The following is an 11213-nucleotide window of genomic DNA, read 5'->3' as shown; positions in this document are numbered from 1 at the left end:
ATGGTGTTGCAGTCTTCTCTCTCACGATTGGACTCGGACGATTCCAAGCTGGATGGGGGAAGCAAATTAACGCGATCACAAGATTGCGTGTCGAAGCTATATATTGGCGTCACTCCATATCCGAATTCAGCTCCAGTTTGCATTTTTTGACACTCCATGTCCGAATTCAGCTCCAAATTGGCTTTTTTTTTGAGACAAACTCCAAACCAGCCAACAAAGCGAGTTTCTTATTTTCTCCTTGCAGGCCGAGGCCTGCGGTCGGCAATACTGGGCCGGTGAAGCTATCTATTCGACTGTAAAAAAAACCAATTGAGAGAGAATATTCGGCTGTAAGTGGGTGCATGAGTTACGAATCATCTATATTTGGACAGAGCTACATGCAAAAAAAAGTTTAGAAAGAGCTTCTAAAAGAAAGTAAAACAAATAATTTGTTGAAGAAAAATATTTCATAATTTCATACAAGTTGGTTTTGGTAGCAACATATTATCATATAGAAATAATAGTCAATGGTCATAATTTGGAGACTATATATACATGTTAAAAAAATAAGCGTCGTGTTTCTCTAATGATGTTTTTCAACCGAGGTAAGTAAACAAGACGATGAAATACCACATGTAAGATTTTATCTCGGATGCATGCCAGTGTGAACATTTTTCCCGTGTTTATCTTAACAAGTTGCTTTCTTTTTATTCCATTCAGTAAGATCCAACTAGAGACATATTTTTCCCGTGGTCCACATCTTAACATTGCTCTAGTCCTTTCAATTACTAAGCTCCCTAGGGATAGAGGCCTATGAGAACTCCAATCGATCAGGGACCATGTGATCATTACCTGGGTTTTGTTTTGTGAAAAACACTAAACCCCTAGAAGGCTCCCGTCATTATGTCAAGAGAAAGTATAAAATGAGCAAATGATCCATAGGATTTTCAATAAGTTTTCGAGAACTTTAGCCATTTGAAATAATTGGTACAAGACTTGCCACCCAAAGAGGCTCTTAACCAGAGGTCGCGGTGTGACATTTTGTCATGTCAAGCTAATAAAGGTGGCAGCCCAGCTGAAATTTTGGCATGCCAGTTTGTAACTCTTTGATCATAGAATGGGGCTCACTCTTTCCTTGGAATGCATTTCTATTTTTCTAGTTCTATCACGCCTTGTTTGTTTTTCTTTTGAGATGCAGATCAATATGATGCATAGTTTAATGGCTTTTGTCATTTGTATGTTTGAACTTAAAAAGGTCTAAAATGCTATGGGCTTGCGCATTCATGCAATTCGTCGCATAGACGTAGGTGATGTTTGGTTCTCTAGTTCTAAGACTTTTTCTAGTCCCAACTGAAAAGTCCCTAGTCCCTAAAAAGTCTCTCCTTGTTTGTTTCCAGAGACTAAAAAGTCCCTAATCCCTTCCTAGAGGTTATTAAATGACCATGTTGCCCCTAGTATATAGAAAAATAACAATCAAACAACACCATGGGGTGGCGGGCCAATGGGTGCATGGAGAGGCATAGTTGGAAAAATCCCAAAAAGTCTCGAAAAGACTCTCCTTGAGAGTCTTCTTCATTTAGTCTCAAATGCCTAGTTTAGTCCCTAAAAAGTCCCTCCCGCTTGGTAAAAAAGTCTTTAAGAGGAACTTTTTCTAGTCCCTACACAAAAAGAGTCCCTGGAAACAAACACCCCCGTAAAATAGACAAATGTATATAATCTGATCTTTGGTCATAGAATGGGGATGGCAGAAACTTCTGTTACCTAAGCTCTGTCCCAATACCCATTGATCTCAATAAAAACGATTGTACCTTATACAGGAGATTATGATGTGCAACACGCATAAACTTAAAGTTATAGGCATTCACAGCACACGAACAGAGTGAGGTAAAAGCAATGTGGCAGTTTCAATAACTTTCTGCAACAACGTTCATCTGTTGATGTCGATGTCCCAATAACTTTCTCAGTTCCAGCCAAGCTGGAGCAAACTACGGCATAAAGGGAGCGACCTTAGCTAAGGTAGGACACATACAGTAAGATGATACAGCAAAATAACACATTTCAAGTCTGACGTTTGAACATCACTTATAGAGCATTTTCATTTTCCTTTCTTTCTGGAGAGCATCACTGGTTTAGTTTTCTCTTTTTGGAGAGCATCACTGATACTTGTAGAGCTAGTGTCACTGGTATGTGAGTTACAGGATTGGCTTCTCCATGAGGGACCGGCATGTAGTTGTGCACGGGATCCTCGTGAACCGGAGGTGGCACTGAAAATAAGAGCATGCCATCAGATAAATAACAAATCATGTGTATCAAATTATCAGATGGTTGCACAGACACAAAGAGTGAATAGAACGCCATTAATCACTTGAGCCAGAAGAGAAGACAAGCAAGCTAATCACATCAAGACGTCGTCTGTTGCGCAAGGGTCATTGTATGTAAGTATACTAATAGATGGAAACAGCAGACATCATGAACCACCAATGAACCCCACACAGTGATTCTAAATTTCCAACAGCTGCTCTAAGATCCCTAAATCGCTAGCTAGTTGCAAGAACTTAATCTAGGAGTGGTGCTATAATCAACACGGGTACTAGAAGTCACCAACCTGGCTGTCTGTGTTATGCAACTATATATAGGCAGCATGCATTAACAGAACTCTCATATAGTTCATATTCATGTAAAGGGGATATAATCCATCAGCCACTAGTGCGTGCAATGGTCTACGTTATGTTATCAGGTTTGTCATCCAATTTACAGAAATTTAAAAACAATAAAGTAGAATCCAATTTATGACATCTCAACCTGTTATGATCATTTAAAATATGAGTAGCATGTGTGAAACTTCGCTTACATGAATGCCCTACTATCCTGTACACCCCAGCTGACCACTTGTCCTACCACTTAAATAGTTCCATTAAGTACGACAATATTAAAGTACACAAACTTGTAACGCATTTTCAGTTGACAAGGCAATCTGAAAACCATTTTATCACTGATACAAATTTCAAGCAATAGTGGCTATTGTTCAAACAGAAGAGAAAGGCTTGTCCAACCAGCAATTCATTTAGCATGCCAGTTAAAGTAACCGTGATAAAAATTGTGCATAAATACCTTCAGTTGGTTCAATAAGCTCTGACTGACGAGGGCAATTTGGAGGTTTAGGTACCTTGAACGAAAACTGAGATAAATGTAAATCGGCAGCATAGTCTGGGTTGTCTTCAAGATACCTATCAAAGTATAACATATGAAGAATAAGATAAACATCTAGACAGAGTGAACCACATGAAGAAGATCACAACTTTACATAGTATACACATGTATTCTGTGTTGTTTCGAACGTTCAAATTGCAAGAACAGATGAGATTTCTGAAAATAAGCCCCAACAAAGCTAAGCCTGAATGCTGGTTGTGTGATCATTGAGCCATTGAGGTAGTGAAAGTACAATAATAACACTTTGTAACAATTATGACAATAATAGTGGATACCAGTCAGATGCGGTTATCAACATGCTAGATGAATGAAAAACTGCATATGAGCATTATAATATGCTTAAGAAAGTAACTATATTGAAGAGAAGTTGACCAAACAAAAGTTAGCTTACCTTTCGACCTCTTTCTTGGATCTTATTTTTATGCCTGCGGGAGAGATATAGTACCTGAAAGGATGTATAAGTGTCACGAAATAGTCATACAATGCATACACGGAAAGGCAAGCACATCCTTTTATATAGGTGTGTAAGGTGTGTAACCACAGGAATGAATGTTTAACCATTGATCAAATATGAACAGCATTAAGTTCCTAAACCATAAATGAGCATTCTGAGCTCTCAAGAGTTACGACCCAGGGATGTTAGAAAACAACTGCAACATCATTTTCTCAGAAATAAATACAAAAAGCTAGAAAACAAATTAACTACGATGTTGTGCAAAACAAGTAATACTCACACATCAGCGAATCTCATGCTCTGTTCATTCCTTAGAGTATATATTCCTTTCCCACCCAAGAGGGGTCTGAGGGATGCATGGGATATCAATTGCCCATGCCATGCCATTATCCTCAGATATATCAGTTGGATCATGGCATGTAACTTGTGGCTTCCACCCATGGACATATTTGCAAGAAAAAGGAACTTGTATAATATTCTCTCGGATTTGCTCATATTTCAGTTTGGATGGTAGAACTCTCCATTTCTGGCAAGTACTACATTGTACAGAATATGTACTGATAATGAATTTTCTTTTTTTAGACAGCACAGGTAAGTTGTTTTCTCCCTGGACATTCTTGTAAGGAACAATTTGATATGATGCACTTCCAGAGGAGTTTTCAGTGTCACTGTCATCCCATTGGTCCACAACCTTGTCAGCTAACATATCTTGGCTCTTGATATGAGATAATGAACTCTCATCAGGGTTGGGCACAGGATTAGCCGGCCTGGACCCCATTGTTTTTAGTTCCCTGTTGGAGGTAATTGCAAAAGTTTCAGACTGGGAAAGGCAAAATGCTTGATAGAGAAACAAAAGAAACGTGAACGTAAGATTAAAACAGAAGGGATACACCACCATGAACATGAAAAGAGGGTGAGGACAAAGGCTACTTATAGTAAATCTTTGATTTCTCAGGCTAGATATCAAGATATCGCTGGCATTAGAGCAGTATGGTTCTCCCATAAATCAGGTTCACTATGGTATGCCATAAATCTATTAACATTTTGAACAGCTTAATTAGGTAACTAGGGCTTACGTAATGTTTTAGATCCCTAGGCTAGATTCAAAGATTCTGTTACTAACTCATCACTAGTTGGGGCATCACCAATCCAGTTCACAAAAGTAAGGACATAACTCGCAAATATATACTCCCTCCGTCCGAAAATACTTGTCATTGAGATGGATGTATCTAGATGTATTTTAGTTTTAGATACATCCATTTTCATCCATTTTGATGACAAGTATTTCCGGACGGAGGGAGTATTTAACAGCTTGAGCAAACATAACGCTCCAGAACCCTAGGCTAGACACTGACCGAGATGCAATCAGCATTAGAAACATAACCTAATGTAGCAATAGTAAATCGAATGTACCGATTGCAATTGCAGATATCCCTAAAATAAATCTACTATTCCACATGTAAAATTGCTGAATCTACCACGTGTAAAATCTCTGAAAACGAACGCCTTAGCGATATGTTCTCCCAAAGCCCTAGCATGGTAATCTATCTAAACCTAAATTATTTTGAAGGAACTATGTAATCATGCATTCATGAGCAAAAGGAGAGTCGGGGTGGAAGGCGAGGTATACATACACGAAGCGCCTCCAATGGCGGCTTCTTGGTGGCCAGATTGGCTCGTCGGGATCCTCGGCCTTCTCCGCGGGCGGTTTAGACGCACGGAGGAGCGCCGCCTCGCGGAGTCGGCGGGCTTCGCAGGAGGCGGCCAGCCTCCGGAAGCACCCGGCGCTGAGAGGATCGCGGCGCGAGGAGATGCTCGGCGGCGGTCGGGGCGGGGAAGGGGAGCCGGGCGCCCCACTCTCCGCCTCATCGTCCGCCTGGGTGGCGGCGGCGGCGCCGTCCCACTGCGCGTCGGGGCTCGTGCCGACGGACTCAGTGGTAAGCGAATTGAAGGAGGGGTCGGCTCCAAGGCTCTCTTCCTCGTGTCCCTGCGTTTGCTTCTGGGGACTGGTTGTCACGGGTTCAGTGGGGTCAGAAACGAAGGGATCCATTCCTGACGATGGTGGGCCGCTACCTGTAGGGGAGAGAGGAGGGTTTCGTGGGAGGCGAGAGAGAAGAGTGGGTGAGAATGGGGTTTCTGTTTTGAATCTTAACTCTTTTTTATATTGTTTTGTAATTTGAACACGTCTAGATGTGAACGCGGATAATTTTGATATATTTGGAAATCAATAAAGGGTATCCATGATTTATAGTATTGTATAAAAAACTGCTTGACATCATAGCAAAAAATTAAAAACATACTTAAATAATGGAGACACATGGCACTTGAGAGGCATGGGCAATCAAATCCACATGGCAGATGATGTCTAATACTCCCCCTGTCTTTGTGTAAACCTGTTTTTAGAAGTAAAAATCCAGCGGAAAACCCGGAACCCTCGATAGGCGATAGGGTTTCTGCGTAGATTTGACGGCGCCCGCTGATCTCATCGGCGGGGCGAGACATCACCGTCGGGAGAAGATGGCTTCGTCATCGGCGAACGGTGGGCAAGGCACTGCCGGACCCTTGTCACCTAACTCGGCGAGGGCGCGGCTAGCAGAGGCCTTGGGCAAGTTGTGTATCACAAGAGGAAGAGGCAACATCATTGGTGATCGATGATCAGGAAAAGGGCGACCAGCAGAAGTATATGTTGGCGGGGAAGGTCCTGAATCGCAATACTCTCCATATCCAGACCATCTCCAACGCACTCCGTCCCGCTTGGGGAAACCCTAAAGGACTTGTGTTCCCATATGTTGGAACTAACATGTTTGTGGCTGAGTTTGCTACCCAGCGAGATCTTGATCGCGTGTGGAGAGGTTCTCCATGCATGTTAGCAAACACGTCGTGATTTTGTCTGAATTTGAGGAGTGCATGCGTCCATCTGAATTAATGTTTGATCGCTTACAAGTCTGGGGCAGAGTGGTGAATTTGCCTTTTAATCTTCGGAATGACTCGTGTGGATCAGCGATTGCAAAGCAGATAGATCAGCAGGCGACTCAAGTGCAGTTTAACGACGCGGGGGGCTTCTTGAGAACTCGTGTGATGCTCAATGTGAGTAAGCCTTTGCGCACCTTGATTTTGATTGAATCGGACAGGCATAAAAGCACAGATGTGTATGATATACATGTTGGGGAACGCAGTATTTCAAAAAAAATCCTACGATCACGCAAGATCTATCTAGGAGATGCACAGCAACGAGAGGGGAGAGTGTATCCACGTACCATCATAGACCGAAAGCGGAAGCGTTTAGTAACGCGGTTGATCTAGTCGAACGTCTTCACGATCCAATCGATCCAAGCACTGAACGTACGGCACCTCCGTATTCCGCACATGTTCAGCACGATGACGTCCCTCGAGCTCTTGATCCAGTTGAGGACGAGGGAGAGTTCCTTCAGCACGGCGGCGTGGTGACGGTGATGATGAAGTTACCGGCGCATCTGATGAAGGTTTGAAATCAGGTTTCAACTCCTCTAACACACTAGAATGTGACCTAGTGGTAGGGCCTCTCCTAACTGGCAGCTTCTGCCTCTTTTTTGCAGGTTCTTTCATGGGTGGTTCTTGTCCTACAACAGCATTCACATCCTCTTCCTCCATTCCAAACAAATCTTCAACCTCAATGTCACTCTCATAATGTAGTTGTTCCTCTTCTGAATCTTCATCTTCATCCTCTGCTAGCCTCTTTCCATCTATTATCTCTATGTCTTCAGCAGTCATATACTTCTCCATGCAGAAATGGTTGTTATCACTGTCATATGCACCCTCAGGTCATCAATACTCTTATATCCCTCCTTTGCCTCTTCTTCCACCACATCTTTGAGTTTCTTCTTACTAATATTTCTGCTCTCTTGTGTGCACATAGCACTATGCTGTATTGCACTATTGTTGTTGCACTGACTCTAAAAAGCAATACCTTGATCATCAACAACAAGCGCAACAGGCTCACCGAGATCATACATAACAGGTGGTTCATATAAAATTGTGGCTAATTGTTCTTCTCTGTGAGATACAGTACTAACAGAACTAAACTATCCTCATACTGCTTCTTAAGTTGCTGCAATTTGATGTTTGTGTCTATCAATTCTATGCCATGCTCTCTCTGCTCTCCTATGCATGTATTCTTCATGTGGCACAGTTCATCAGAGAAATTAAATCCTTGTGTTTGCATCAGTGCATACATATTCAGAAATGTGGCATCTGAGTTGCATATCTTTCTATCCATATTATGTTAAGCATCAAAATGAATCCTAACATCCCAAACAACATCATCCATTTCTACAAGTGACATCAAAATTGCACATTTTAAGTAAACCCTAACCCTAGCCCCCAATCATGGCAAAAAATGAAGACAAAAAAGAAGAGAGGAGATGACTTACATCACAAAACCCAATCCATGGGGTCCAGTGATGGCTTGTGGTAGGGTTTGGCCACCCAAATCTCAGCCAGCCGCAACCGCTGCTCCATGGAAAGCGGGGCCTCCATGCCCTTGTCGTCGTCGTTGTAGTAAGATGAAGAATTCGAGGTACCGCCATCGGTTCCTCCATGCCCATCGCTCCCGAGGCCAAGAAGGTTTCCGTAGACGTCCACACCTCAACCACTGCTACAGCCACTAGCACCACCGCCCGAAGTCGCCATCGCCAGAGAGCCGCGCGAGCAGAGGGAGAGGAGAGAACTATGGTTTGTCCTGTTCGAACCGGATCGAGCGAGCCAAGACTGACCAAGCACACGTCGGTTGGCCAGTGTGTCACCTGACAGGTGCGGTCGGGAGGTCAGATACGACGTCAATACTATATTATACGATGCTTAGGCCATTTTGCAACGAGCTGCCCCATACTTGGTACTGACATGCAAAAAAAAGAATAGTGGTACTAGATCGTTACACCTGCCCCAAGTGTGGTACTTCCGTGAAATTAACTCACCATTAATTGATTATGAAATATTTATAAATCTGGAAAAGACTTGTATATTGTGCAAGTAAAATTTTGAGATAAAGTCTGCAGACATCATTTCGACGTTTTAAATCCAAATATTGATAAAGATACTAGTATATTTTTTTCATGTGTCCTTGTTAAATAAGATATATACATAATGGGCGGGATGGTTAGAAGCAATTATACATATGAGTATATGTATGTTGTGATCAATTGATAATTTGGTTCAACTAGGGCAATGTTGGGATGTGTTGCATAAGTAAATTTAAGAAATATTTTTTCAGCTGCCAATGGAAACATTTAGTCTTTTAAATCATATATCTTTCAATAGAATAACAAATGTAAGAACTTTTTAAAGTAAACACGGGAAACAAATCCACACTAGCAGGTACCCGAGATAATATTTTATATCATACATGTGGTCTTTCATCCTCTCATTTACTTTACTTCAATAAAAATGAACATGATGTTTAAAACATGTAATTAGTCTCCAAAAATCGACCATGACCAATATTTTCACATGATTATGTGGCTACAAAAACAAATTGTGTGGAATGATGACATATTTTTGTTACAAGTTTTATTATTTAACTTTCTTTTGGCAGCTCTTTATAGTAATATGTTTATACATTCACATTCGGAACATAGGGTTCATTTAAGTCTATTGTCTGAGTGCACACGTTTCTATGGCATCGCCTATTTTGAAAGGAAATGCTATTGTGTTTTCAAAAAAAGGGGAAATTCTATTCTGAACATATTTTCTTTCTTTTACTCTTTCACTAGTATACCCACCCCTGACGGCCTAATAGGCCTAGCCGCGCTTCTCCCATGAAAGAACAAACAAAGGAACAAATCTCAACCCCTCAAAAAAATCTCAAGAAAAAAAAAACAAGCAAACAAAGGAACACGTTTTTGTAGCGAAAACACGGTGGCGCCAAATCCGGAGCCGCCTCGGACATGGAGTTGAGGCACGCAGATTTATAGCGCCACCCTGAGACTGGCACACCATCGCTCGCATAGTTTTTCTTCTCCCGATTCACAGCAAGAGAAATCTAGGGCAATGCCGCTGCTGCCGCGCCCTCTTCTGCCATTGCCCGCCGTCGCGTCGAAGGTCACACCCAAGAGCAGCAAAAACGTGGCGATGACAGCGGCAAAGAGAACTAATGGCGGGCCCCGCTCGCCGAAGAAGGTTTGTAAGTGCATCTAGTGCCACCCCTAGTTGGTTTTGGAGTATTGACGACAAACCTAGTTGAGGGACTAATGTGTTTGTGAGAATTGCAGGATAACACAGGTAGAAGTCCCTCATTGATTCGGTTTTCCTACCAGAGATGACCCCTAAAAATGTATGAAGACATTGAAGTCAAATGTGGTATATGAAGATATTCACATTGAAGACTATGACATGAGAAGACACCACATGAAGCCTATGGAGCTCGAAGACTTAGATCTTTCGTAGTTCTTTTTCTTTTGTGTTGAGTCATAGGAACCACCGTACTGTTAAGTGGGGTCCAAGAGAACCAGTCAGAATGACTGAAGTGATGCCTAACCAAAACCTATGTCTTCGAGTGAAGACTATGAGAGCGAATCTTGTCCAGAGTCGGACAAGTCAGCTTTGCTTGCAGCCCAAGTAAAGTTGCCGTGTGAGTTTGAAATCTGACCGTTGGAACACGTGTCAGTTCCTTAGTGACCCAGGGTCATTTCGGACAAATTAGGTCGGGTTGCCAAGTGGCTATAAATAGCCCACCCCCTACAACCATAAACGGTTGGCTGCTCAGATTGAGAATACGGCTTTTGTCATTTGAGAGCAACCCACCTCGAAGCCTTTGAGAGAGAATTCCTTGCGAGGATAAAGCCCTAACCACCCAGAGCCAAAGAGAATTAGGCATCACTTAAGTCTTCTTGTCTGTGTGATCTGAAGACTTATTACACTTGAGGACTGTGCATCCTCCAGCCGGTTAGGCGTCGCGTTCTGAGCATCCAAGAGACATTGTGGATTGCCGGTGAACGAAGTCTGTGAAGGTTTGGGAGTCTACCTTGAAGACTTACCAGAGTGATTGGGCGAGGTCTGTGTGACCTTAGCTCAAGGGGAATACGGTGAGGACTGGGTGTCCTGAGCTGCGTGTTCAGGACTGGGTGTCCGGGACTGTGTGTCCTAAGGTTTAAATACCTAGCCGCCCCAACCAGACGTACAGTTGTCACAGCAACTGGAACTGGTCCAACAAATCATTGTCTTCAACGAGTCACTGGTTTCATCTTCCCTTCCCTTTACTTACTGTTACTCCTTATGAAGTCATTGTATGTTTGCACTATCTTTTGTCTTCACTGAGTGACTACGTGTTCTGTCTGGCTTCACAATATCTTCCTATCTGATCCTTACTACATTGCTGCTATTAGTCATTGTGCTTTCACTCTATTGAATACTTGACTGTGGCTTGCCTAGTGTAGTCTACCTTCCGCTGCAGGGTATTAGGTTTATTTCTATCGTTTGTCTTCATAACTCCCATGTTTTGAAGACTTTCATAAAAATCGCCTATTCACCCCCCCCTCTAGTCGATATAACGCACTTTCAATTGGTATCAGAGCAAGGTGCTCCCTTGTTCTGTGTG

The 11213-nt window shown here is 42.4% G+C and overlaps 1 pseudogene across 1 annotated transcript; it reads right to left on the bottom strand.

Moving 5' to 3' along the window:
- Positions 1 to 1859: 1859 nt before the first annotated feature.
- LOC125524830 (uncharacterized) lies at positions 1860 to 5694 on the bottom strand (annotated as a pseudogene). The gene is made up of 5 exons (XR_015611705.1): positions 5278 to 5694; positions 3924 to 4434; positions 3581 to 3634; positions 3091 to 3206; positions 1860 to 2243 (listed from the first exon to the last, which is right to left on the bottom strand). The product of XR_015611705.1 is annotated as an uncharacterized LOC125524830 (transcript).
- Between the last annotated feature and the right edge of the window lie 5519 nt (positions 5695 to 11213).

This window comes from Triticum urartu, chromosome 7A (assembly GCF_056163025.1).
Source record: "Triticum urartu cultivar PI428250 chromosome 7A, HENAU_Tu73, whole genome shotgun sequence".
Taxonomy (NCBI): domain Eukaryota; kingdom Viridiplantae; phylum Streptophyta; class Magnoliopsida; order Poales; family Poaceae; genus Triticum; species Triticum urartu.
Note: the sequence above shows the minus strand (reverse complement) of the source record. Positions and strands in the feature narration are given on the sequence as shown.